At 39.2% G+C, this 27,962-nt stretch overlaps 1 long non-coding RNA gene across 3 annotated transcripts in view; it reads left to right on the top strand.

Moving 5' to 3' along the window:
• Positions 1-27,962, top strand: part of LOC133224132 (uncharacterized) — a 173,207-nt gene that overhangs the window by 75,553 nt on the left and 69,692 nt on the right. Inside the window, exons 2-3 of one of the 3 annotated variants that reach the window (XR_009728772.1) lie at positions 12,688-12,759; positions 13,616-13,673. This is a non-coding gene — a long non-coding RNA (uncharacterized LOC133224132). Of the gene's footprint in view, positions 1-12,687; positions 12,771-13,615; positions 13,693-27,962 lie in introns of those variants that run through there. The other 2 variants (XR_009728774.1, XR_009728773.1) reach the window with 2 other exon arrangements.

Here is a 27,962-nt window from a genome sequence, read left to right as displayed (position 1 = left end):
ATTTGATGAGGACATTATGCCTTCATCACTAGGGCAGTGGATTCTTCCTGCCGAGTCTGTAAACAGCAGACAAGCCACAGAGTTCAGCCTTCGTGTTCTGGTTTTCATTAAGCCTAGACTAGAGGAGCACCCAGCTGTGTCTTCCTGTAAGGTCTGTCAGTCTTCCAAAGCTTGTTAACATGCTAATATAAAAGGAAATAGGGCTGACTTCAAGGAATTTACAACTAGTCTTAAACTTCAAAGACTAGAGCTACATCTCTTCAACAACAACAACAAAAATCCTATACTGAAAATTCTGTTAGCGTACGAGAACAGATCTGTATGCATCGAACACTTAAGCCATAATGTATGATGCCACATTTTTTTGTTGCAAGTTGCAACACAAAGCCTCCTGTAGTTGTGAAACTTTGGTCATAACTGGTAGGTTTGATCAGAGACAAGATAAATTGTTGTCCAGCCCACAAGCAGAATATCAGGAATGATGCTGTCAATCTCTCCTTCCCTAAACCTGTTTTCTATGTAAATGTTTGGAGTGGGTAGGTGGATCGGGTTTAAACAGTAGGCAGCATTCTCAGGTGGCAGAAATTGGAAGAACTTCTATGACTTCAAGGGAATTACTCCAGTCCTTAACATCTGAAGACTTGGCCTAGGCTGAAGAAACATCTGCAGTGTTCTTACCTGGTTGTCTGAAGATGTTCAAACAAGGTTGGACACATTCTATTGTTTTTCATGGAAAAAGAGAGCACCATTGTGTAGAAGTAGCGTGAGGCACCTCTTTGAGCTGAAGAATGACTCATCATTCAGAATGAGTAAATGGACGTGCAGGAAAGATTATATAGATGGGGCAAAAACTTAGCAATACTCCTCCATCTCAGTGATTTAAGGATCAGGAACTTACTCAGGCAGGATTGGTGTTATTTACAAGAAGCAGCAGTTAGCGATTTCTTCTCATCTCCTTACTACTTAAAAGTGTAGCATGCAAGAATAATTACAGATGCCTTTTTCACACTTTGCTCCTGCTGGAGTCTACAGGAGCTTTCAGGTCTTACAGGAACATGGAATTGATCACACATCCCCAAAGTCCTCAGGTATCTTCCATCAGTGCTTAGAATAAGCTGCCTTTTTTATCATGTCCAGATCAGAGCTCTGATGAAGACAGACACCAAATAACATAATATCATTTTGATGTTGAAAAGATTTCAATTAAAATTCTCCTTGAGAAATCTGAAGAATTTAAATGCATAGAAATAAGGGTTGTTGCACAGCTGAGATAATTATATATTGAAGGGCTTTGGCAGGGACCCTGAGCAATAAATGTGTCAGATGACACATCCCTGAGTCATTTTGGAGATTTCTTCATGGGTTTATTTTTTATTGAGATTAAATTCTTTGTGTCAAGGAACTATATGAATTCGTGTGTGTTCAGTTAACCCCAAAATTGGTTGCTTTGGTCACCCAGAAATATAAAAAGCAACACAATGAAAAAATAATAATAATAAAAAAGGGCAAAATAATATATTAAACTCAGCTGTTATTCACACTATTCTTTCTCTGACAGCTTGTTAAAAATGCTGGTAGAATAGGTGCTGCTGTAATACTTTCGTTATTCGGTGCTAATTAGAACAAACTTACACAGAATCAAAAGCATTTTCTAAAGGGAGCTGGTTGCTTTAATAGGAATTAATTGAAAATCCAGACCACAGTAGTGGAGAAGGCCACAGGGATCAGTGGCACACGTTTAGATTCACTTACCAATCTGTTTTGTGCTTATTGCAAATGGAGTTGTTATGACTGCATCAGGGGATGAGAAGACTGTAGGCCACCGATGGCTGGGCTGGTGCCAGGAACAAGCACGATGGCTATGTCAGGGTTACATTCTCCAACTTGCTTTTGCCTTGGAAGGGATAAAGCAGAGACATGAAAGATAACAGGCTGCGCATCTACCCTGCTGCTGTCTTGAAATAGTGTGTTTCTAAAAGGTCAACAGCTGGCCAGATATCCTATATAATAACCTTTGCAGGTTGTTTCCCTTGTGCATTTATACTATACATGGCTGCAGTTTCCATCATCAGCTCAATTGGCTGAGTCCTCCCATGCGTAGGAATTTCTGTTCTTTCTCCTGGATTGTGTTGGTCTTATCAAGGGTCATTGGAAAATAAAAGCCCCCAAAACAAATGAAAGAGTTCTTATGTAAACAACCAAACTACCCCATCAAACCCTTGTTTTCTTGACAGGAAAACTAGGCATTTAGGCAATGATGTGCATTTTTTTCAACGTTCTTGAAAATCCCTTTTTAAGAAAAAAAAATTATGGGAAAAACTGCATCAGTCTTTGTAAATTTCTGGGAATGGAGATAAATATGGTAATATGTGTAATATTATTATACGCATATATAATATGTATGTATCTATTGCCTTCTGCCAAAAGCACCTCAAGTTTTTCAGAGAAAAATGGTAGGAGACATTGTGCCATAAGCTGATAAGGTCATATTAAATCAGCTGTCTGTTGAGTTTCACATATTTTATATATAGTCATCCCCTGAGGGTGTGTTGTATTCAGACCCCTGGACAGCTAGCACATAGGTGATGGCTGACAAGCATAGACAAATCAGCTAGAAGGGAGCCACAATTTTTGGGGGAAAATGTGCAAATGAAAAACAAAAAAATCAAGAGAGCATCATGTTGGAATGATGATTATCTGACATTACGATCATTTGTAATAACGGCGGAGAACTTTGCACGTTACCCTTCAAGGTGAGGAGTCCATAACCGAGCTGAGACACTGGAGCACTGACAGCAGTTTGGGAAAAGCCCCCTTCCCTGCAGTAGTAATGAGGAAGAATAGGGAAATAGGAAATTAATGTTGAAAAGGAAATCAAGTTCCCCAGTGAAGTTATTAAAATTATCATAAAATTTGCTTTGGAAAAAAAACGTTGCTTAATATAGCCTTAAGAATCTGGCACATTCTGGGTGATGTTAATCCATCTGCTGACATTTCATCTTGCTCTTATTGGTTTTGTTTCCAGTTTTTTGATACCTCAAGCATTTTAGATGTTATGTTATTGAAGTCATGGGTCTTGTAGAAAACAAATTACTCCAGAGAGTTAATTGCACCCATCTCACTCTTTATCTTGTTGAGGTGAACTTCTTATCTGCATTTCATTGTGAAAGAAAAAATCTTTCATAGGAAACAAACATAGAAAATGAGAACAGAAGTTGATCACCTCTTGCCGTTTTCCCAAGAGCAAAATTATTGAGATAAGCTATTATTACTTGTCAGGTATTATTTGAACCCCAAATAATCTTTTCCCTATGTAGGCCTGAGGAAACCTGAGCTTTTGTGGCAAAGTGTAAAAAAGTTTTCTTGATTGTATTATTATTTGGAGGGTACAGTTTGAGATTTTTCTGGCCGCCTTGGTGGAGAAAGATAATGTTAAAGCAAACATGACCCAGTTATTGCACTGAAATTTAGAGCTAGAGAAGTAATAATCCTGAATTGACCATCTTAACTTCCAGTCTTGCTGCTATAATTTCAAATTTTGACCAAAAGCATCTGGTTTTCCCAGACTTTTACCTTACTGTTATCCCTGTGTTAGAAGTCGTATAGAATCTCCTGATTTATTTTACTACTGTAATGCTTTAAATGTTGGATTTGGTTTTTTCCTTTTTCCTTTTTTCCTTTATTTATTTATTATTCTCATTTTAGTTTGTTTTGGGGTTTTTTTCTGTTTTTTTTCTGTGTAGTTTTGTTAGAACTACTGCATTGCTGTCGACAGCATAATTCAAGAAAATAGAAGATTAACAGAGTGTGTTGTACCCATTTCTCAAGGTGGATCAGATTCCCTCTTTAAAACAAGCATGTGCTTGTGTGTAGTTATGCTCATGTAGCTTTGTGCGTAATATCTATAAGTTATTTCACTCGATTGTGAATTTATAGATTCACTGTTGGAATTAGTGGAGTGTGTGGATTGGGGAAGTCAAGGTAGCAGGGGAATCTGTGGGGAAAACCCAATTGACTGGCTTTCCCGAGACTTCTGAAGACTTGTTCCTTAATTTCTTTGTGTTTTCTCTTTTGCTTCAAGGTTTTTCTTTGTTTGTACGTGTTTAATTAGTATCTCAAAAACATATGCAAACTAGCTGTCTGGCTAAAGATTTAGAAGCACACGGGAGTGGATGAAAGTGGTTGAAGAATACAAAGGAGCACCTACAGGGAAAACGTGCTTTTACTGCCTGTCCCTTGATTGCCAACAAGACAAACTATAATCTGGATCTGTTGAAGCTAAATGCAAAACTTCTCTTTCTGTGGACAGGATTTCACCTCAAGTGAAATATGTATTTGACAAAGCTTCAACTCCTGCATTTGCTGGTAGTGAAGTCCCACATATATTGCTGAGCTGCCTGGTAGGATGTGTCCACAGCCTAGAATATATTGTGGGTTGATTTCCATAAGGAAGGTGGCCAAGAGGCACTTCTAAGTCTGGGTCTTAGAAAGACTGACTCTTTGCATGTTTCACATAGGTTCTCCCTCTTCCTTACTGTAAGAAAACGCTAAATTAGAAAGCTATTATAAGATCCAGCTTTGTTAGAGAAACATATTCGGATAAGGAGGAATTCAGTGATTTATTCACCGGTTAATAGTGAATGAATGGTGTCTCTTTTCTGTGTATGAATCATAATTGACTTTATTATGATGTTCTCAATGTATTCGTTATTTGAGCTGATTTCCTGATTCATTCTTTGTCAGTAGATTGGTTGCCAGCAGTACGTTGTGGGTTTCCAGTGTTTAAAATTTAAGCTCTTTGTTAATGGGTGTCCAAGTCACATGATGTGCTTCTTTTTCCTGGTTGGAAAAATGGGTTGGGGGAAGGGCTGGTGCAAACACTAAAAATCTTTGTGAATTTAAAATTCACTTTTTTCACACTTTAAAATACTTTATACTAAATTTTTTAACTATACTACTTTAGAACTGCATTCTTTCCAGTCAAAATTTACGTCCTTGCAACTATCTCAGATCCTGTTCTCTTCCCATGTCCTCATCAAGCAACATACCAAAGTCTGAAATGACACGCAGGTTTTTTTTGCTCTGGTATTTGCACAGAGATTGATGTGTAGGAATTTACTTGAAGAATTAGATTGAAAAGCAACTTGAATGCAGTGAAACAGAACATTCACAGACTTATTTACAGCTTTCTCTCAGTTCTAATAATAAGTGTAAGTGTGGATCACCTGAGCTGTCTTCTTCTGTTTCCAGCTCTCTGCAGATTCTTCAGGGATTCATTTATTTTTCAGTAGGGCTGCATATTGGAAAACAGGCCACTATCAGGCTAAATTCACCTTGTGCATGTACAGCACTGATCTCCTATCATGTAATTAAGTTGTGACTCGAGACAAGCTGCAACCTACATGCCAGTTACTTGACCCTCTGGAATTTTGCCTTCCTTCAAGAAGCATGGTTATGTAGGCTGACAGTGTGCTAGATGTTTTCAGATTTCTCTTCTGTTTACTGTGTAGATTCATGCACACAGAATTTTTAGGGCATAGGACATACATGAATGTGAAATGGAAGTCAATCTTTTTGGCTCTTTGGTACATACATCAGCATCCTGAGATACGAGCCATGGCTTAACTTAACTTTCCTACTCCTTCATGAGTTGATCAGCTGCTAAATCCACATGTTGATGCTTTTAGAAGAAGGGTCTTGCCATTTGAAACACTTCTGGCTAAATCAATGTATACACCCAGTATTTAGTTTCTTAATTTATTAGGAATAATATCTACATGATGATTTGTGAAGTAGGATGCATAAACATTTGTCTCTCTTTGTGATTCTTGCATGGAAATTGAGAAATACCATGAACACTTAATAGGATGAAAAAGCTGATAATATTTTTCTGCCATGCAATTGGCAGCTGGAATGGATTGAGAGTTTCAATATTCAGAGCTATAAAAACAGTAGTATCTGCTGCTATAATAGTATCTTTCCATTTACATCATGTTTAATTGTTGGAGGAGGATTTCAATGAAGCCTTCACTGAAGGGACAAAAAGCTGTTGCTGCTGTTGCTACAGCTCCTTTGAGTACTTATGGGTCCAGCTAGCATCAATGTCCATTTGACAGAGAAGGCAATTTCATACATCTGGTGTCTCACTGTCTTTTGAGGGTCATGATACCTTGGGAAATACTTAACTGAACAAGAAAAGTTTGAGGCTCAGCAGATGATTTCAGTAGTCAGCGATGCTGTGAAACACAATATTAATACTCTGGTCATTATCCATTCTTGTTAATTCTGGGATCTCCTACCCTGTTAGCAATTAGTGGAATGTTGGCATGTACTGTGAGGTAGTATGCCTATGCCCAGTTATAGTCACGACTAAATATAGCAAAGTTTTTGTGTGTGAATTTTATGAGTGGTCAGCCACTGGCCATTTTCATTAACGGTCAAAGCTCTTTTATTAACAGATGTTAAACAAGGAAGTTTGGTTTAGAAAATCAGAGGATAAAAAGAGTAAGTTGAAGCAATTTAGAATAAATGTTCAAGAGGGTGTTTCCTTGGCATGTTAGAACAATCATTGCTATTTTGGTCTTGGTATCCAAGATGTTGGAGAGGAAAGGAAGAGGTGAGAACAAAGCCACTAACAGAGGTTTTTCATCCTAAGCATAGAATATCACTATCCCAATTTTAAGAAGTGTTCCTCATTGTTAGTTTCTGAAAGACCCGGGATACTATTATATCAAAGCCCCTCTCCTTTCAACACCCTGAACAGTTTTATTTATTCCATATACAGCTACACCGTGAGAGCTCAGGAAGCGTTACAGTTCCCTCCTGCATAAGCACTTGTTATTGTGATGCATGTCTCAGTTTAGGACAGAGTAATCCCGGCTGCAAGCTCCTCTCTCCATTGCAGTCTTTCTTCTCTTCCTATTGCAACTAGTCGACTTGTCTTTGCATACAAATACAACTGAACTCTCTGTAAATGAGGGAAAGAAACCCATGATGAAGCACTCTCAGCGCTGGGTTTTTTTAATAACAATATGGTTAATTATCTTTAAAATCTGCTGAACAATTAAAGACACTCATATAAACAGAAAAAGCATTAATCCAGCCCCTGTACATGAGCAGCATCATGCAGCACATTGTGTAACCAGCACTGCTCCCAAAAACAGGCCACGTGGACCAACAGACCAGTTGGTAAAAACCTCACAGATTCTCACCTCTTCCTGGAAATGGCTTTCTAAGCAGTTTCAGAGAGCAGATCACTTGCTAAAACAGCTTGTGAAATGGCTTTCAAATAGAAAATATTCTCCACATTGCCAGATAAAACAAGGGCTAATTCAGCCAGTCTTGTCCACTTTGCAGTTTGAGAAAGTGAGGCATAAAAGAGGTGACTTTCTTCAAGCTTGGACAGCGAGCTGGTGGCACAGGAGAGAGTAAAACCCAAGTGTATGGGCAAGGAGCCATATGCTTCTGTACAGTACATCTGCAACATTTTGCTCCAGCCAGGAAGTGTTCATAATGTGGTCATTAGATGCCACATTTTATAATATATATAGAAAGTGCATATATTTTTATATGTAACTTTAAAAGTAGGTAGATTATTTTTCATGTTAAATTTATAGGTAATTTACATGACTAATTTGTAAGCCATGGTGTAAATGACGCTCAGCTGAAGTGACCATTTTGACAAGCAAGTGCAAACATTGTCAGAACATTGGCAGATCTGCTTTGGACAAGACTGAGCTTGACAGCTTTTACTGTGTGCATCTGGGTTTTCTTGGGGGGTTAGTGAGGGAGAAGTGTGTTTTGTTTTAAGAGCTACTTAAGAATGTTGCATTATAATAATCCAAATTTTAAATTATCTATCTAGCTATGCCATTGAAGATATTAAAAAAGCTGGCATGCAACCTAGTAAGCTGTTTTTTCTGTGCCGGTTGTACCCAATACAGTTTAAACAAATGCAGAACTATTGAAGAGCACGCAGTGCTCTCAAACATCTGATACAATCATTCAGCTCCAATTAAAGATGATGACTTAAAGGTTACAAGACCAGTGTTAGATATGGATTACATGGATGATAGGGATTGGGAATGAGGAGGTAAAAATTTTAAAAACAAAGAAATATGAAAGGTAATTTTTTATTTCATCTTAGGACATTAAAATTGAGGATTGGTGTGGCTTGATCTTTTTCCTTAATTTTAAGAGTCTCAACCTGGTATAAAGCCCATGGAAACTCTTCCTGTCAGCTTTGCCTTTAACTCTCATCCAGCCGCATCACTTGGCCTTTCTCATGCCAGGAGGTGGTGGGAATCTCACCTGTAGCGTTGAAGTGAGCTCTGTAAAGCTGGAATTTGAAAATGTGGGTCTTTAACACATTAAATTATGTCTATTTGTATTAGCCTATAAAATGATGAGAAGTTCTTAGACTAACCTCTTAGCAATCTGCTGTTACATTAAGTATGATTAGTTCAGTTATCTCTTTATTAATTTATCCAACTACATTAATCAACTTATTAATAGAAAAGGTAACCAGGACTTTTTTTTTTTATATATTTTCAGGAAAAAGGGAATCTGGACTAAAACCATAATTCTGCTTGCTAAGAAACTCTTTTGTGCAACAAAATATTGGGTCTTAGGACATGTTTGCTTTACCCTGACATGCAAGAAACCCTAAAAGAAGATTATTTCATTTATCTCTCAAAAATCTATATAGTTTTTAAATAGAATGCAAGTTAGCTTCAGAGACTTAGTGGCAAGTAGCAAGTTGGGGATACCCAGGGTCACAAAATCATGATTTTCCAATTTCTGTATTGCGCAATTAGTGTAATGGCTCTTTAAGGCCAACATATACAAAAAAGGGATAAATTATAATTTTGTTTGTGGACCATTATTTATCACTACTGCTTTTGATGATCTGTGTTAATGAAAAGAATATTTAAGAAACTATACAGAAAGCTAACCCAATTCTCTTTTAATGCATTATGTAATTAAATCTTTATTGAGATGTGAGAGCTGTGCAACCACAAAAGAAATGAAAACAAAATAAAACCAGGAGCGATCGTATCTTTATATCTAGACACATATTGGGAAAAAAATCTGTGCATAGAAAGAAAATGTACAGTCTGTCATGTGTCAGGTCACATAAAAGATTCTGACTATCCCACAGATCTGTCCTGCAAATATTAATGCATGTAGTAGGATTATGGAAGTGAATGGTTTCCTTACATACATTAAGATTTCTCTCCTATGCAGCTTAAGACGTACACGCCTGCAAAATTAAAGCCTGTATATTCAAGTCTCTTTTAGCCACTACGAGAACAAGAAAATTAATGGAGCTAAATTTTGTGCAAATAATTTGGGATTTTTCAGGGCGTTTTCAGTGGACGTTACCGGGTTCCAATTGGATTTTATAACGCTGCGTTTTGAGGATAGCCAAGCTGTGGTTCAGGAGACTCGTGTGGTTCACAAGTGGTTCAGGTTGTGGCTGGAGCACATGAACAGCCTCATCCCACGGCCATCAGTGGGAATCTGCAGCTCTGTCTCCCTCAACATCTCCACCGTAACTTCTGCCCCTAGGAAGATCTCAGCAAGTGTTTCAGGTGCAGAAGTTCTAGCTTTCATGTTTAAGACTGGGTTTTACTGGTATGCATACGTGAATGTGCCCTACCAAGTAACCTGTGCTTACAAATGTGTAAAATCTCACCACTGGTCCTGCCCATTTGCACCAGACTATGTGGACTATTTACCCTCTTCACACTGAATAACGTATCCAGAATGGAAAAATGCCAAATTGTTATTTTTGTCACAGAAGTGTAATGTATGATAAATGCTTGGATAATGGTTCTATGGCTCATTATGGAGAGACAACCTTATAATAATATTACCTCAGTAATAATTTTTTACAGTTTTGAAGCTTATAGAATAGCAGTTTTTCCTTTTACTGCCCTAGGAGTTCACTGAGAAATGGGGGAAACCCCCCTATCCAGAATACAAGTTATCTTGTATTTTTGCTAACGTATATAATTACTGATGTGGGTGTTCCCACATCTTAGAATGGAAAAAGTGCTTGCCAAGATTGAAAAACCATAGTAAGCAATATAAATGATTTCTTCTGCACACCAGCATTTCTTGCTGAGACAAGTGAACTGGAACTGTGTTTAAAACCATATAATTATACTCCTATATATCATTTATTAAATCAGATTTCCCCCACCCTGTTTTCTTTCAAGTCACTTCTGAAAGCGCTTTTCTTCCAAAAGGCCTGTTAGCTGGGGTCCTCCCCTTTGAAGAACAATGGAAAAGAATTAAAATGGAAGCAGCTCATCAAGACCCATGTGCCATGTTGCTCCTATACCATCATTATGGCTCTTTGCTTGAATCTTTGTTCTAGCTCTAGTGCCACTGAAGTCTGCTTGGGCCAGAAGTGAGCTGTTGATATGAACCCAGATATCCATGGATTGTACAGAACATTTTGATCATCCAGCCTGTTTTCTCCATGACGCAGTTTTATTTGTCCATTCCTTGGTCAGGGCCAGGACTGCATCTTCAGATAGTCCATGGGCTGTAGAAAGACGTTTGTGAATTTCCTAATTTCACACTCATTTCTATGCTGTTTAAAATATAAAGGAGCTGACCCAGTGTTTTCACACCCATGCAATAGAAAGACTAATGAACAATTTTTTCTAAGTACACAGATTGTGTATGCAAAGGTCCAGTACGCAAATCCTGACTTGTTTGTGCCTCAGGTTGTGCATACAAAAAGCTGTTTAACTTTGAGCCAATACATCTTTCTTTCCAGCACCCAAACCTCACTCAACCCACCTCCTCTGAGAGAGCCTGAGGAAAAGATTTTATACCACGCTCCAAAAGGCTGGGGAGTAAGGCTGTGTTGGACAAAGGGACCATCTGAATATGAGCTGGTACCAGCAGTGAAACCCTTTGCAGCTGCAATCATAGTAGAGGTTCCAGGTTTTGGCTCATTATCAGGGTCCTACCCTCCATGCAATTGGTGTAAGTGTGTGGGGATTGCTACTATTGCTGTTGAATTTGTGGTGTAGGTAGTACCGCTCACGTTCTTAGAATAGCTTTCTCCAGTTTGCACTGGAGATTGTATGCTAAGGTGTGGTAGCATCTTTTTGGACTTTCACTGTGTTGTTTGAAAGTCTAAGGTCTTATTAGAATTGTTCCTGCATGCTGAAACCCTTGCATTGCAGACCACAGTCTGGACAGTGTGTTTTTTTTCAGGTTTAAATATGATTTCATATGATCAAAAGTTGTCAAGATGGCACTGCAGTTTTCTCTTTAGGCTTGCTTTTTCCTTTGGTCATTCTATTAATTATCTGTTGCTGAGAAAGGCAAGTTGTCTATTAAGGGTTTGATATATCAAGGGAAGAAATTCTTTTACAACTCACTTGTATACACATATGATGAAGGTGCATTAGGTTTTAATCTGAATTTCATTTCCATCCCCATGTTTTCCCTCTTCAGTCTGTTCTTCCCTCCTGTCCTTTTTTGCCACTTTCTGTTTTCACTCCTTTTCTCCTTTCAGTCCTTCTGAAGTGCTGTTGAGAGGTGCTCCAGTTCTGGTTGAACCCTTCGGTCTTGTGGTACGAGACTAGAGCTCCAGCAGTTCTCATGTGGTGCTGCTGTATCCAAGCTGTCTAACTCAAATGTGTAAGGAAATGTACTTTAGAGTGTTTTCCTTGTAGTTTAATTATTTTTTTTTAATGGTTAGGTTTTTTTTGTACTACCGTTTTACTGTGTCTTTTAACAAAATGAATCTGAAATGGAACAAAACATCATCAGCTAAAGGAAGATGCTGAGAAGTATGAGAGTTATTTATGCTGACCGTTATTTAGTGAATAACTGTTGTGCTCGGGATCATCCTAGTTAAGGAAGTATTCACTCGCATGAAAAAAGGTACAAGCCATGCAAAACAGAAAGAAACCAAACCTAGTTATAAGAAAAACAAACATGCACTGGGTACCTGCCATGGTCAGAAATCTGCTGAATTTACTGCAAGGTCTGCCATAGGAAAAGTTATAACATACTGTTCTTTTATTGTATTTTCTGCCTTTTATTAACTTGCAAATCTAATTAGGAAACCAATTGGCACACAGTATGCAATGACGGAAGCAGTACCACCTATTCTTGTGGCAGCCTTGGCTTTGCTTTATGGGTGGTCTTTGTTCTTAAAGGCTTATATGAATACCACATATTAGCTGAGCTGGTTCTCCCTTGATGTCTGTGTTGTATTGTACACATGTTGTCACTGTTTGACACTTAAACAATCCAGATTCTTACCCAGCCCGTATTTAGTGCCATAATAAACTTTGAGCATATGTTTTGGAGAGCAATAGTAACATTCATCACCGTAATGTGACATATAAATAAGCACTACTGGAGAGTGTACATGCCTTCAGAGGGCAGAGCTGGACAGGAAGGTGTGTGCCAAAGGGATGTGGTCATCTGCCTTGCCCCTACTGGGCATTTTTCTTCTTTGCCTTGTTTCAGTAGACCAAAATGGTTATTGAAGTGACCTACAAAATTCGCCCTCTACATATGAAAAACACACATTGTTACAAAACTTTGCTAGTGAAACATTTCCTGTTTGGGGCTTTGGCTTAACAAACAGTAGGTGTAAGGCATAAACCATTCCTCCTCTCTCTTCATCTCACTTGCTCTGTCTTTCAGCAGGGAGCTCTGTGGAGGCCTGGTCTGAAGCACTGGTGTGGCAGATGTAGCGTACCAACGCTTCCTATTCCTGTGAGACTCCTGTTGTTTTTAAAAATTCTTGTATTTGAATGGTTTTGTTTCAGTTTTGGGTTTTGTTTGTTGTTTTTTTTTTTTTCTATTTCGGGGTGGGTTTTTTTGTGGTGGTTTTGGTAGAAATTATGAGGGAATCACATATGAAGGGCTTCAGGATCTGACTAGTCCCTTGTTCTGTCTGAGCAAGACTAGAGGCTTACGAAGACTAATGGCAGTATAACAGATTGAAAGTGTGTCCATATCCTGTTGAGCAAACACATTGTGATTCAACAAGAGCTTTGTCTGAACAAGGACAGAAAAGTTGAACCTTGGACAAGGAAATAATTTATGTAAGTCTTAATGAATATATAATGTGGAACGCTAATTATAAAAAAGAGGGTATCTATTTTGATGGCCTGCCTTTAAGTGACAGATCACCTAGTGTCTCCTTGGCCTGAGGAGGACCATCAGCTTGCTGATTACAGATGTGTATCAATCCAGTGAGTGTACCCTCCCATTATACCGATAGCTCTTTAAAGAAACAGATGTTACAGATGAAAAAGAGTAAATATGTGTAAAACTGAAATAACATAAAAACCATCTGCTTTTATTGCTTTGATTAATGCTTGAATTTTGTGTTGTTCAATATCACTGAATGCAAGATAATTAAATAGAGCAGGAAGCAGAAACTTCTGAGAGCTGGTTGTTTGTTATAGAAACACAGTGGTTAAGATAATATTCCTGTGTGTTGATGTAAAGATCTTGGTAGTTCCTTGTCCTGAAGTAGTATTTCTTTGAAAATAAGTGGCTTTTCTGAGGTAGCCTTTCTGCTCTGTACATGTCTGCTCTTCCACGCTCTTGGACTGTGTGAAAGGAGTCCCCTGCAAACTTGTTCACATCTCCCATGAGGGGCTAGTGAGGTGGCTTTGCAGGTAAGAGGCAGCAGATGAAGAACAAGCTTCTACGAAAGCGAAAACTTAGAAATGAAAAAACAAAGCTAGTACACAGCATATTCCATCACTCAAAACCAGCTCATGCTAGTGTTCACTGAAACAAAATAAAGATGAAGCTGCTAGGTGCTGTCAGTACCAACAAAGCACGAGTCTATTCAAAGACAAACTCTTAGTTTCCCATGGCAAAATACACGTGTGCATCAACAATGGGTCCTACTTGAAAAGTGGGATTTTTTCATACCTAACCTTGGTTTGAGTTTTATTCACTGTCCTCGTTAGGAAAATGAGGACTAACACTGCTCACCCTTCTGCCTTTCCCAAACTACAAGCATTTGAGGCAGTATCTAGGACTGGACTCTCCACCCTGATTTCATGCTCTGCATATGCGCACAGCGTGCAAGAGAGCAGAGAATGCATTTGAGAATAAACTGTGTTAGCTCTTGAAGGGAGATTTTAAAGTTTTCATGTTATGGTTGTCTAGTTTGATATAGTATCTGGTCATTGAATTGTATAATTGCAAGAAACATGAGAACAGCAGCATGACCATGAGGTATATTGTATTACAGAATGAGGTTACACAGCACCAAAGCACCACCATATTTCAGTAACAAATGCAGCTTCTGGGGAGTTTTGTGATCATTGCATAAGCTTCACTGCTCCCTAGAAGATGACACTGATTCAGACAGAAAACACTAATTCAGTTCTTGCCAGCAGAGCCAATTGTCTCTCTGATTACATTAGACTGACAACTGGTTTTCAATGTCATTGTCAGCCACAACTTCTCATATATGGTGCAGTGGAGCATGAACCAGACTGCCTTTATTTAATTATTTCTGTCCTTTTCTATATTTGTGAATAAGGCGAATGTGAGGCTCTCCTCTAGCAGTTAGAAAAATGTAGGTGTTTAGATTACAAAAGTCAGGCTTCAACAGTAGTGCCCAGTATTTTTTAAAGGCAGATCCTGAATGTATGTGTCATTCCAAAGAACGAATTTGAAACTATGTACATGTTTGGGTTGGTTTTGTTATTTTTAATGTTGGTTGACTAGAATTGACCTAGGATTTTCTTGATTAAATAATTATGGCGTTAAAAGATTTGCTGAGTATATTTTTTCTGAATTAAGTTGTGATTGAAGACTGCATGAGTTTCCCATTGCAGGCAGTTGCGGTTTAAAGTTTGCCTTGTGTTGGCTGGTGTCATTTGGGCATGCAAGCCTTGTGGTCCATGCTGTGCCAGGGTTTGGATGAGCATGAAGCTCAGTAGATGTCTCTCCAGTGCAATGGAGGTCTGACAGTGGTCCATGCCAGTGCTCCTGCACTAAGCTGCTGCAGCCGTGGTGAGGGTATGGCAATGCAGAGCATAGTGCGTGGGAGCCAGCAGGCAGGCAGGGTGAGAAGGTAGGCTCCAGTGTGCACGCCTTTCAACCAGCACGTGCAGTGCATTGGCTCTGTGTGGTCAGACCCGGTGCGTCCAGCCAGCTCTGTTGTTGTTTAACAGGGAGCATTGTCTTTTCTGGTGTGTCACAGCAGTGATGGGCTGACACCCGTTTCCTTTTTTGCAAGTAGACTCTGGACAGCTGAGACATAGCCCATTCACAAAGCCATCCATAGTGCAGAAAACATCATGTTCTCTGCATTGTCACCCAGGCTGTGGTTTGTTGTGTTGTCTGGAGCACAGGACTTCCAGTACAACTCTGCTGTACTTACATGCACATGTCTGCAACCAGCCTCTTCCCTTCCCTTCTGCTTCCCTCACATGTCATTCCATGAAAGGGGGATTTAGGGAACAGGGAGATTGCTGCAGGGGTTCAGGAGCAGGCTGCAGAAATGCTACTCTTTTGTGCAAGTTTTTCCTATGCCCCCCTCTGTTCCTTGTTCCCTCTCAGCAGAAAAGGGATAAAGTGGAGGGAAGCATTTTTACTTTTAAATAATCTTTTTATGCACCTTTTCTTGAATAAAGTTAAGATTTTTTTTTTCTTTTAATGTTCTCTATTAGGGTTATAAATGTATTGTGAAAAATTTCAGTTACATTTTTTAAAATGCATCGTGTTTCTTGAGGAGCTGTGTGCTTAAGAAAAGAGATTGATAGTAAAATCTAGAGAGGTAGTAGCAGTGAAGGTTGCTCTGTCAAATAATATGCTGTTAAAATAGTATTTTTTCATGAGTTTTATGTATGTTTATTAAAAATACCCCAGAATGTCTTAGAAAAGCAGGTAGTCAAGGAGGAAGCTCCACAAGCTCCCAGTAGCTCTGTGAAAAGCAGCTCTATGAAATAGTTGCTGCCAACTCTTTGTGAATCTTCCATGCCTGCAGAATAAGAGATTTATGTTCTTCATAAACGTGTAGCCTTCTATTTCTGAATTCTCTTCTACTGCTCCCATTGCCCAAAAGTCAAACAAAGCTAACCTCCTCCAGGTCCCAGAGTGAAAAAATGCAAACACACTGCATTTAAAAGTAGATTTAGCAACTCCAAAGTGGGCGATTTGGTTCCACCCATCAAACCGGAGTTCTCTGATCTAAAGTCAGATGGGTGCTACTCCTAGCGAGTTGTGTGCCAAATCTAATTAAGCTTTGCATAATGTCATCTTGGGTGATTTGATTTATTAGCTTTGTTTGAAGAAAGTAATAATAAAAAAAGAAAATGGCTTTGGTAATAAGCTGTTTGAATTCCCTGTGCAAGTAGGCACAGTCCCTCCTGGATCTCCCTGAAATGCTCTTGAGGTGCACAGGTTACTGATGCAATGCTGGGAGCTGGTGCAAAGAGGGTGTTTGGTCTGAGATCCCACCTCCCTTGCTCTTCTGGCTTTTGTCTCAGCATAGGTGTTCAAGTAGTCCCCACTGTGTATAATGATTTCTATTTATCATTTATCTCCATTTGTACCACAGGAACCTAGTGTACTAGAGATGGCTGTTGTGTAGAGCAGCAGGTACCCTCATTAGAACTAAGCATTGGAGCTCACAAGTGGAAAAATAGTCCCAGTGCTAGTGTAGCAAGGTTGCTTTTGATAGCTAAACCAGCTCCTACATATCTGTTTTTGAAGTGTACAAGGTAGATATGTCCTACTGCCTAGATCCTCAGCACCTCAAGTTCTACTGATTCTCATGGGTCATGTTATGGTGGTTGGCCAAGTTATGGTGACTGGCCTTTGTGTCATATCCTGTAGCCTTCCTGAAGCTGGGTCTCACCATTGTAATGCTGGCTGTAGTGTCTTTGGTGTCTCGTGCTTCATGGATTATAGAGGAGGATTTCCTGCAGGGCTCCTGATAAAGCTAGCTCTTATTCTGGCAAGGTTCCTTTTTCTCCTCTAGCCATCAAAGCACCAACTTGTAGGTCTATTGCAGCAAGACCGAAGATGAAGCTGTGTTTGTAAATACCAGCACTGCACTGCTGGTGTTCATCACATAACATGGAAAGGTTTACTGGGAAATGACATGCACTGAAAATTGACAGATAACTGCTTGACTGGCTGCAATAGCTGCCCTAGGATCAGCTGGAAAAGCAGTTGCCTTGGGGTCAGGTCAACAGTGATATTTCAGCATAGAATTTGTGGTAGTTTGAATAAGGGACAACAGGGCTGGGGACTTGGATACTAGGACCTCTTTTCCCAGTCATACTACTTAGCTGTGGCAGGCATAAAAACATGAGCAAGTTTTGCACACCTGCAACTTCTACTCAGTGATTGTTAATTGTTTCCAGAGAAAATGTCTGAAAATCTTACTTTACATTTACAGTGATGTTGAGGATTTGTGGTTCGCAGTGCTGTTGTGTTATTCTGGGGTAGAATGAATTACTTTAAGACACTGTACTCTAGTAATGTTCTTATTGGAGTATGAAGAGAGGTGATGCATGTTTATCTTCACTCTTTTCAGGATGATCTCTTAGAAATTTTCAATGGTTATTGCTGTTATAGTTTGGAAAGTGGGTATTAGTAAGTGTCAGTCTATCTCTTCAACAGTGATATTTCATGCTACTGAATCAATGCAAACAATACAAACACTGTCAGCATGACTTGATGAAACACTTTTTTATGTTTTTTTATTTATGTTTAAGATATTTGAAAAATCACTAATTTTGAAGACTATTCATAGAGCACAATGATTAAATACAAATAATTTTTGCATTTTAGTCCTTTGTATGTTGAAATATTTGACATGATTATTCTGAAAAATCGAGCCTTGAAATGTTATACCAGCTTTACTAGCTAGAAATTAGCCTCTTTTCTTTTTCTTGTATTATTATATAAAAATAAAAATGCACTTTTATTTCCACTGGAAGAATAGAGGTGTAAATGACAATAGATGGTTTAGCAACAATTTTAAGTGAGTTAAAATTAACACAAATGTGAGTTCCCCCAAGATGCTCTCACATTTTTAATCATGATAATGTTAATAATCATGTTAATTTGTTGGGGTGTTTGGGATTTTTACTTTCTTGATCAAACATACAGCTGAACCTTGTGGTGGAAACATTCACCTAAGATAATGATAGTAAACAAATGTCGGTAAATATGCATAGAAATGTTGAGTACATACACTTACTGGAAAACTACTCCTAGCATTTCACTTCAGCCAAGCAGCAGAAACAAACTATGGAGCCTCTTGTAGGTAATCAATGTGGTTTGAATTTTTAATATTAAAATATTCAAAATTTACTTACAGATCCTTAATACCTCCCAGAACTTCTCTGACACTTCATTCCAAATGCCGTAACAGGGGGAAAGGGAAACTAATTTGTTTTGCCAACCATTTTTTTGTCAGAGACAGATGGAAAATGGTCCATTATGGAAAATTCCCACTTCTGTGCAGCTAGATATGACATGAATGTTTGAAGAAGAAATGAAAAAAGTATTTATATTCTCCACGATATCACTACTTTGTGACAGTGACCATTTATCCACTCCATCTGCTCAATGACTGTGGTATATAGAGGAAACTCACAGAGGGAGCTTTGGGGAAGCATGGAAGCTATCTGTGGTTATGGCAATGAGCAGAAGGGTCTTGCAGTACCTGACTTTGGAGTTGCGGACTCTACTTCTGTCCTTAGAAAACACAGCAAGGTGAAAGCTCCTGTCCTCGTCTTGATTTAACCTTGAGACAGAGGATGGGATTTTCAGAGGCACCCAAGAGCACAAGCGCTCCTCTCCCATTGAATTTTAATGGGTTTTGAATGCTTGACTCATGCAGGCTTCCCTGAAAACCTCAGCTTTGGTTCATGTGGGCAAAGGCTCTTTCATGCAAGACAGCCGCTCTCTTCCAAAAAAGCCGTGTGTACGGCGGGAGGCTGCAGCATTTGTGTGCACTGAGAGGGGCCTGTGAGGGGCCAAGGGAAGATGAGTTTGTTTTTAAACTGGTTTGACCGAATTACAGACACAATGCACATACCGCCTCTGCTGACTGTGCAGGCTGCTCTGTTTTGGGCTCTGTCTGACAGTGACTCAGAGGCTGCAAGAGTGCGATTACGGCTCCTGGCTCCAGCATTGAGTCTGTTGGGAGGAGGAGAATAATTCATTAACTTTTTTGGGACACTGGATGGTTTCCTTGCTGTCTGCAACAACAGGGTGTGAGCAGCCCCAGCTGCTGGCAGATGGGTTTTGTAGAAGCAAAAGTTCCCTCCCCAGCGCAGCCAGCAAGGGGCTTGGGACGGCTCACAATTAAATTCTCACAGTGTTTGGCAATTAGAGATTTTTATGTTTTCCTTCCCCAGAGCTTGCTAGGGGAATTTTCCATCTTGTTTATTCTCTTGATTTTCACTAGAAATGGTAGGGCTTAAGTGTCGGTGCCTTTTGGTAAGGAAGGGATTTACTTAGGAGCAGGAAAAGAAACCAGGTACTAACATCATTCTTAAGGGGGTTACAAGCCTTGTGCCGAGTTGGTGAAAGTGGCCCTGACCTGGCCTATTAATTGATGAGTCAAATACCCTCTGAAACTTGTAGGCCTACGTTCCTTCTGCTAGTGTAAATCAGGAGCTATCCCATCGCAAATCATGCATTGGGATTATTGCAGAGTGATGCAGGTGAAAAAAGAAAAGCTTAGTATTACTTTTTCTAATGAGTAATATTTGCCAGAGTACCACAGTTTCAAGTGTAATCAAATATTAAAAGAATAATATAATATAATAGCATCTCACAAAGGTGATCCTCCATCCTGACAATAGCTTAATCTTTATCTCTGTACCTCAGCTCACTCTCAGGGAGCTGCATGGCTGCAGTGCTGCAGGAGGAAGGTCCACCCTACAGTTTTGTATATGCAACTGCAGAAGCAGCATTTAATTACCTTGGTTTATGAGAAACAATTAGCATAAATTGAAATTTGCCAACTTATGCATTATTTAAAAGTTAATGTTATAGGGTCACTATCCTGACGGGGAACTTAGTGTGCATCAATAATATATATACTTATTAGTAGGAACAGTAATAATAAATCAGTCTTCTGCTTGGTTTCTAAATGTTTGCACTAATAAAAACCTGTAAAATGTACATTCCTGTGCACTGCAAATGCTAAATACAAAATATGCATTCCAAACATTATATTTCTAAGTTAACAAATGGTGCTTAGCTAGAGTATTAAGAGACATTATTTCCGAAGACATCTATGGAGTTCATTTTGACATTAGTCTTAACCTCTGCAGCATGTGGTAAAGAAGGTTTGTTTTGGCAGTTTAGTGCTTCCAAAGAATAATATTTTGCAAAATCTATCACAAATTGTCAAGTTTTTAAATCTTTTTATTTACCAAAGACAATATTCTTAAGCAGAGTTGATCTTGTGTGGGCCCATTACAACACAGACTCTTTTCAGAGCACTCCATAGACCCAGATCAGAATAGCAGTTTGGGTCCTGTGTCAATGTTTTGGGTATGATTGTGAATGAAGCACTGCAGCATTGTGCTACAGCAGGAAAACCAGCCAACAGAAAACACAGGTAAAAAGATGTGTGTTGGCTCCAAAGTCAATTTCTTAAGCTTGATGACAAGAAGTACTGAATGGAGATTTACTTCAGGGCTGTGCATTGTAAATTAAATAGGAATTTTTAAAAGCATCTGAGTAACTTCTGGGTGTAATCCCACTCACCTTTGAATGAGACTGGTCCTGAGAATTTTTAGGAGACTCTTCAAATCTATTTTAGGAGCTTAAAATAACTTATTTTCATATCTTAGGGAGTAAGATATTAAATGTTAAGAAGCTAGCACAATGGATCAGTGGTAATTGGTGCCATTAAGCGGATGGTGTTCAGCATCTAAGCACAGAACTGAATTCTCTTAGTCCCTTGTTCAGTGGATCTACTTGTGGAACAAGCTCTAACTAAATGCAGCTTCAAAACCTGGTTTGAATTTGTGAATCAGCTTGAATGGAGCTTCTGAGGGACATTTGCACTACTGCAGGTGGCTGAAGCTCTGAGTCTCTCTGGTCTGCAACTGTATTCAAGTTTCGTCAGCTTTCTTTGGCTGATTCTTTGGGTCTGAAACATGGCAAAAACATAAACACAACCTATCATCTCATCATTACTTGGCTTGTACACGAATGACATAATCGCACTTTTTGCTGGGAGGAACTATTTTGAAGTGATAATGGTTTTCTTAAGGAGATGCTGTGAAGATATGCATCAGATATTTATTTCCATGAAAATATCCATTCTCAGCCATGAGATGAACACCACCTTCATTTATTAAAACTGAAAATGTCTTAACAGTATGATTGACTAACAAGTTATATGACCCTGGAAAGGGAATATGGCACCTATTCCCCAACTGCTCTGTAATTACAGCCTGGGATGAAGGATTTGATCTTGCAATCATGCAAAGGGAATTAATGAAGGTGGAGCAGAAATGAGGATGATTTAAGTTAACAGTAGGGTGGCATTTTGTCTTTTTTAAACTATAAAGTGGAATTTAACATATCTAGCTATAGACCCCAAACCTATATGACCAGTGCAGTGTGGCTGCAGAGTGTGGCTTTCCAATGACATCTCAGTGATTTTTCAAAATACAGAGGGTTATTGCTATAGATTAATGTATATTATTCATGCCTTAATCATGGCATTCATTTATATCTCAGAAAACCAGTCTATTTCGTAGATGAGAAAGACCAGCAAGTCCCTCCACCCTTTGTTGCCAATGACCATGACTTCTCTGTCCACTAAATACTGGTTACTGTATATCATTTTAGCTATTCTCTGAAGTCTAACTATATCATGCAATCTGTCCTAGGAATACAACAGTCTTTCATGTGTCTGGCAATTAATTCATCAGTTCTACTTACTAAAATGAAGTTCTGACTACTAGCACATCGAAAATATCTGCATTATTGTTTTCAAATAGACATGTCCTACTATTTAGCATTGTTAAGGAGAAGTTCAAAACTGGAAAAATCATAAAAATTGTCCACAGTTCTGAATGTTTTTTCCTCTATACTGGTGATTTTCAGGCTCTTCCAATGGGTATTTAAGCTTTCTCTTTATAGGCTTCCTTTTTTAAAGTCAGCTGAGTGCCTGCACTCCTTTAAGCTTTAGGCCACAAGCCAAAATCACTGGGTGGGAGAGCTCATCTGTAGAGCTTTATAGTCTTGCACACCAGTTTTCACCATTCACCCATTCATGGATGCAAGGGTAGGAGTTTGAAAACCCGATGAACTTTAGTGATTTTGTTGGTGGGATCTAAGCTAGTTCACGAGTCTTTGGCACTTGAGTGAGGAGGAAGCACCATATTTCACTTCTGTTTCATAGCAAGAGTACTGCTTCCTTTTCCAAAGATCCCTATCAGTGACATTGTCTTTCAAAAAGAGCTGTTCGTGACTGCAGCCACACGGAAGATGTATGCTACTTAAGGTAAAGATACAGCTTACCAAAAACTAAAGAAATCATGACAATTATTCCCTAAATTGAACTTTAAATGAGATTAAAATGAATTTATTTTTTTTTTATTAATGGCATAGTGTTGGACCATACATTGACCTGTATTAATCAGTGGTTTTGTTTGTCCTGGACAATCTTAAATTTAGGAAAAAAATCCTGGTAAATAAAAAAAATAAAATAAAAAATCTAAATATTTTCATTAATTGAAAAGTTATGGATAAGTTAAAAGAAATGTTTGGCTTGGCCCAAGGTAAACCAGTTTCTTTATTTTTGAACATTCAACACTTACATACATGGAATTGAGGGAAGTGTGAGAATGAGCAACTGCTTAGAAAAGAAATTATTTTAGCAAACACTGGAATGAAGTTCTAGTTTTCAGGGAAGTATTTCTGTTTGTTTTGGTCTCTGAAAGGAATGCTTGGCTGAAACTGGCACAAAGACACAGAGTGATTCAAGTTGCTGAATATGCAGTTTTAGTCTGAATACTGTGGAGAATTTTCCTCCTTGCTGGAGAGCCATAGAAAGCTCAGTAGCATTTACATGTATGTTCATGCAGCCACTTGATCACTTTAGTTTTGCTTGTCCCCCCAGATAGAATACTTTCACTACCTTACCAAACCGACATCATTTACACATCAAAACAATAATTCATTTTCAGATTCAGCCCTTCATTAAAAAGATAAGTAGGGCTTAATTGGCATCTAGTGCCTGTGTAGCTGTTCTGCACTAGAGCAGAGTTAAGTGGGGTTTCTCAGACAAGGGCCTTGGGCAAGCCCTCTGTCTGGGATGAATTTCTCCCCAATTAAACTCATTTGTTTTCACATTCACATAATGGCACCTGAGATATGGAATGTCTCAACCACTTCCTTCAGCTTTTTTCTGAGGGTGGGGAATTGTTTAGATCTGAGCTGCAAACTCATTACTGTAGAATATACCGTGCAAATAAATGTCCAATGTGCTGGAGGATTATCTGATTAAAGAGGTTAAATTATCCTCTTATTACTTTAATAGTTTATCTTTTCTGAGGTTCAGGTAGAATGATGTTTTATTGAAGAGATGCCAAGAGGTGGAGTTCTGCCTTGGATTTTGTTTAGGATAGAAACTGAGTTTGAAGCTGACTCAGAGGTGCCAAATCTTATGACATGTTCATGCCAGAGTGGGGTTAGGATGGTGGGAACAGTGGAAGATTTGCCATCTCAAAGACTGTGAGAAATACTCCCTTCACAAAGAGCTCTGCTGCATCAGAGTTGGAACTGGTCAGACTCAAGAGAATGAAGCCCAGGGAGCTTAGAATGAAAGTCAAAGGGTTTTTGCTAGACAAAACCCACTTGCTGCACCATCACACTGTGTTGCCCAGAAGTGAGCAAAAACCAGTTCTGTCATCTTATCTGAAATTTTTAACCATTATCTTTTCCATATTTTGGATTCCTGTAATGACAACTGAAAGGAGGAGAAACTGGGCTGATCTACACTGAAACTGCTATGAATGCTCTCAGTCTGATCTGTGGGCACTGGAGCCAAGCTTTTAAAAGCCCTTTAATGCCTAACAGTGCAAAAAGATGCCCGTAGGCATTATTGTCCCATTTAGAAGCACAACATTTTTTTAAATCCCAGGGACAGATTGGGGTAGACATCAAATATCCTTTCCAGGTCTTTATTCTGCATTTGTATTTGAGCAGCTGCCTCCTTGCTGAGAAAAGCAACATCCTCTGTTGAAAGCAAAGGATGAGAGATCCTGGTCTTGCTGTTATCACCTCTATGTCAAGGTCTGTTTGAGATTAGGCACAAAGTCTGACTTTGGGGATTGTTTGCTCTGTGGGAATGGAGAACAGTACCCAGACACAGGCTAAAGCAAGCCTGGAGCATGCTGAGGGGAAGAACTTCAACCTGCATTGTCCTTTCACAAGGGTCCAGAAATATGGCTACCATGCACATGGGTGGGGACAGCAGCTCCTGCTGCTGTGCTGGGGGTTGCATAGGTGTCAGGGATGCCAGGAACATCACCCAAGAATCTCTCCTATCTGCTCAGTTTTCTTTCCCAGCCAAACCAAGAAGAATAATTCTGAGTCATGTTTGTATTGTGCTTTGAGACTTCTGGCTGGAAAAAACGTTACAGAAGGATTTATATTATTATTCTCATCAACAAATATCTTGATGGGGCTCATGATCTTCTTGCCCTCTTCTGTTGAAATCCTGCACATCAGGAAGCATAAGACAAGCCTCTGTTCCATTAGGACAAAGATGTCCAGATGGAATTAGAGAAATAATTAGATATACTCGACTACTGTGTCAAGAAGTTAATATTTCTTCCAGTTTAGCATTCCTCTGCATGTTAATAACCACAAGAATTAGAGATGGAATGATCTAATGTTGCAAGAGCAGTAACATGGGTAGCAACGGAAAATCATCTCTGGGTCCATCTGGCATCAGTAACAAGCATAGAGAACACAACACAGCAGAAACTGAGCCTGCAGCTTCTGCTACCAGAGCAAATAAACAGTAGTATTTTCTGTGTACCTTTGAGATGCTCTGGTTGCACAGAGAACAATGCGTATTTACAAGCATGGTGCTGGATTTGTATGATCTAAATCTGTGCTCCGGAAAACTGAATCAGGCATGGTGTCTTTTCTGTAGTGCTGCATGTAGAGTGGCTGCAACTTAATGTGTTATAACAAACTGCACCTCAAAAAGAAAAAAAAAAAACTAAAAAGAGCAACCATGCAGGCGAGAAGAAGCATCTGCATTTGCTTTACTAGATCTTTTTGTCAGGCATTGTGATCAGGCTGACAGTTAGCCCTGAGGAAAGTTATAAATTCTGTGCTGAATTGCGGTACAATCTTTCACCATGGCATTTCTGCCCTGTGGCCACGCTCTGGTTATCCATAATTGTGGCAGATAATGGTTTTTTATGGCTGGAAACATTCTTTGCAGGCACGGGGACAATAACCAGGGCTGAAAATGTAATTAAAGTGAATGGATGAACTTTCTTAAAGAAACAGTGTAGATTATTACTGGAGCTTAACACCTAAAAAGCCTGAGGCAAAATGGCAGCATCTGAAAAAACCTGTATAAATTTTAAATGTAGGGCAAGCTTGAAGGTGGATATTAGATTACAGAAGGAAAACTGAGACATTTGATGTAACAGATAACTAAGGGCTTAGATCATCTCCAGAAATATAAACTAATGTAACATATCTTTCTCTGCCAGTTGGAATATCTTGTTTGTGCTCAGTAGCACCTTGTTTTCATGGATCTATGGAGAAGCTTGCTGCAGATTTTGTCCACTTATGCAGCTGTAAAAGCATCTTCCTTCAGTAATTAAGAGTAGGAAAGAGATGGTGTGTCTTCTATGGTAAGACCTATTTCTTAGCATTAATGGTCTGGGAATCAGGTTTTTATTGAATGTAAAGGCACAAATTAATAGATAATAGCAGGCATCTATTAGAACCCTTCTGCTGCAACTCTGAAAGCCAAATGAATCATATCACAACTTTACCTTTTTCTGGTTTACTTTCCTCTGGGGACTATATTAACTACCTGCCTGTAGTCCCTTTTCCCAGATGGAACTGTTTTCTCATGAGGCTGAAAGCTTCCTAACTTCTGAAGAACATAATCCTTCTCCTGTATCTGCTGAAACCCAGAATGAGATAATGCATTAGTTACTGTCAAGGTGCAGTTAATACTTCTGATAGTATTAATTTAACAATTCATGAGATGATGCTTAATGGGCAGTCTAAATATGCCTGCCTTGGACTTTACTATGATATCTTCTCTTGCTCTGCCTGCATAGGCAGTGCTGAGCTGGAGGTCGAGACCCTTTACTGTTTTGCGGCCAGCAAGGTTATACTTGTGCGCCAGCTCTGCAGCAGGGATGAGTTGCATTGGCCGTCTGAGATTGCATTTCTGGGCTGCTCTCAGTTTGCATGAAAACTGGATGCAAAATTTAGAAGCAACTTGGTTTTTTAATCCCTGTTATATTTTTAGTGCACAGCTTTATTCCCACAGAAGCATCCCTTCAGACACACCAGGGTAGTGAAGTACAAGTCGCACACAGGCTGCTGTGGCACAGGTGTAACAGCCAACTTCCCCACTGACTGCAAATTAAGGCAACTTTCTGTGTGGGATTAAATGAGAACTGGGAAAGCTGCTTTTGTGTATTTTAAGTGAACTTCACAGTTAAGGATAAATTATGCTAATCTAGAGCCACAAACAATACAGGCATCTGGTTCTTTTGCACTTCATACCTGGTAACTGAGCTTGGTCTTTGAGTTGTGGGCTCAAATGGTCAAGCTGGATTTTGAAGCCAAGTATATGCATTTGGTTTTCCCCAGCACATGATTTTCTGTTTGTCTGAGTTCACTGTGAAAAGGCGGCTCTTGTGAGAAGCACCATGGACCAAAGGGATAGCTGTGGTCAGTCTCACCAGAACAAGTGAAAACCCTAGTGTGATGGAAGTGGCATAGGACCTTAGTTCTGTAGCTCTGCTAGAACATGTTCTTGACAGAAACCTCCACCCAGCTGTATTTCCTGGCTCAACACCAGACCTGCATCATCAGGTATACATTCTTTCTTGAAGAACAAAACCAAAAAAATTAAATATTTTTGCACAATGAACAAAAATTCATTATTTTGTAGCACATTCAATTTTTGGGACTTTTCCCTCTCACATTTCTACCCCTCTTAGCAAATAACATTGAAAATCCAAGTGGGATTTCAGGTTTTGGGTGTCACTAGTGCCATACACTTGTATCTCTGAGTCAGTTGGTTTTATGTGGCTAAATTTCATTGCTGAACCACTCAGCAGAACAAGGGGGTTGTAAGTGGAAGCAGAATCTGGTCCTATGCCCTTCCCAGTGCATAGCAGGCATTGCTGCTGCCAGGCAGGTTTCCTCTGCCACCCGTCATGGTGGTTTGGGCTGCCAGGAAGGCTTGTCACATGTCAGGGAGGCTGTGAAAAGTCCTGGGTATTTCCAGTTCATTGATGTATTTTTCCTCGTCTTCAGGTGAATGGTCTCGGACACTGCTCCTCTCGTGTTTCAGTGATGTAACGAAGAGGGAAAATTAGTCAGAAAAGGATCTCTGCAAATCAAGTTCTGAATCTTGTAGGAGAAAAATGCTATAGCTGCAGCTGAGCCCAAAGCAAATGGAAGGAGAGCTCACTTTCATTTTCATCTCATGGCTTTCCTATTATTGGTGCTCTAATCCACCCACACAAAACTAGGATCAGGAATTTGGGCTTGGTAGAAAGTTGTCTGGGATTTAGCTGCTGCTCGTAACTCAGATTTTTTTTCTTCTTTAAAAAGAAGGTAAGAAAAGGGGAAAGATGGCTGAGATACGGCAAAAAAAAAATCTATCTTCTTTCTCTGTGTTAGTACAGTCAACTTGTACATGGCTGATTCACATTATGGCATAAATATAATTG

Source organism: Neopsephotus bourkii, unplaced genomic scaffold (genome assembly GCF_033783945.1).
Source record: "Neopsephotus bourkii isolate Nb327-2 ecotype Australia unplaced genomic scaffold, CSIRO-AGI_Nbou_v1 NB_1663, whole genome shotgun sequence".
NCBI lineage: Eukaryota > Metazoa > Chordata > Aves > Psittaciformes > Psittacidae > Neopsephotus > Neopsephotus bourkii.
This window is presented reverse-complemented; position numbering and strand designations above follow the sequence as displayed.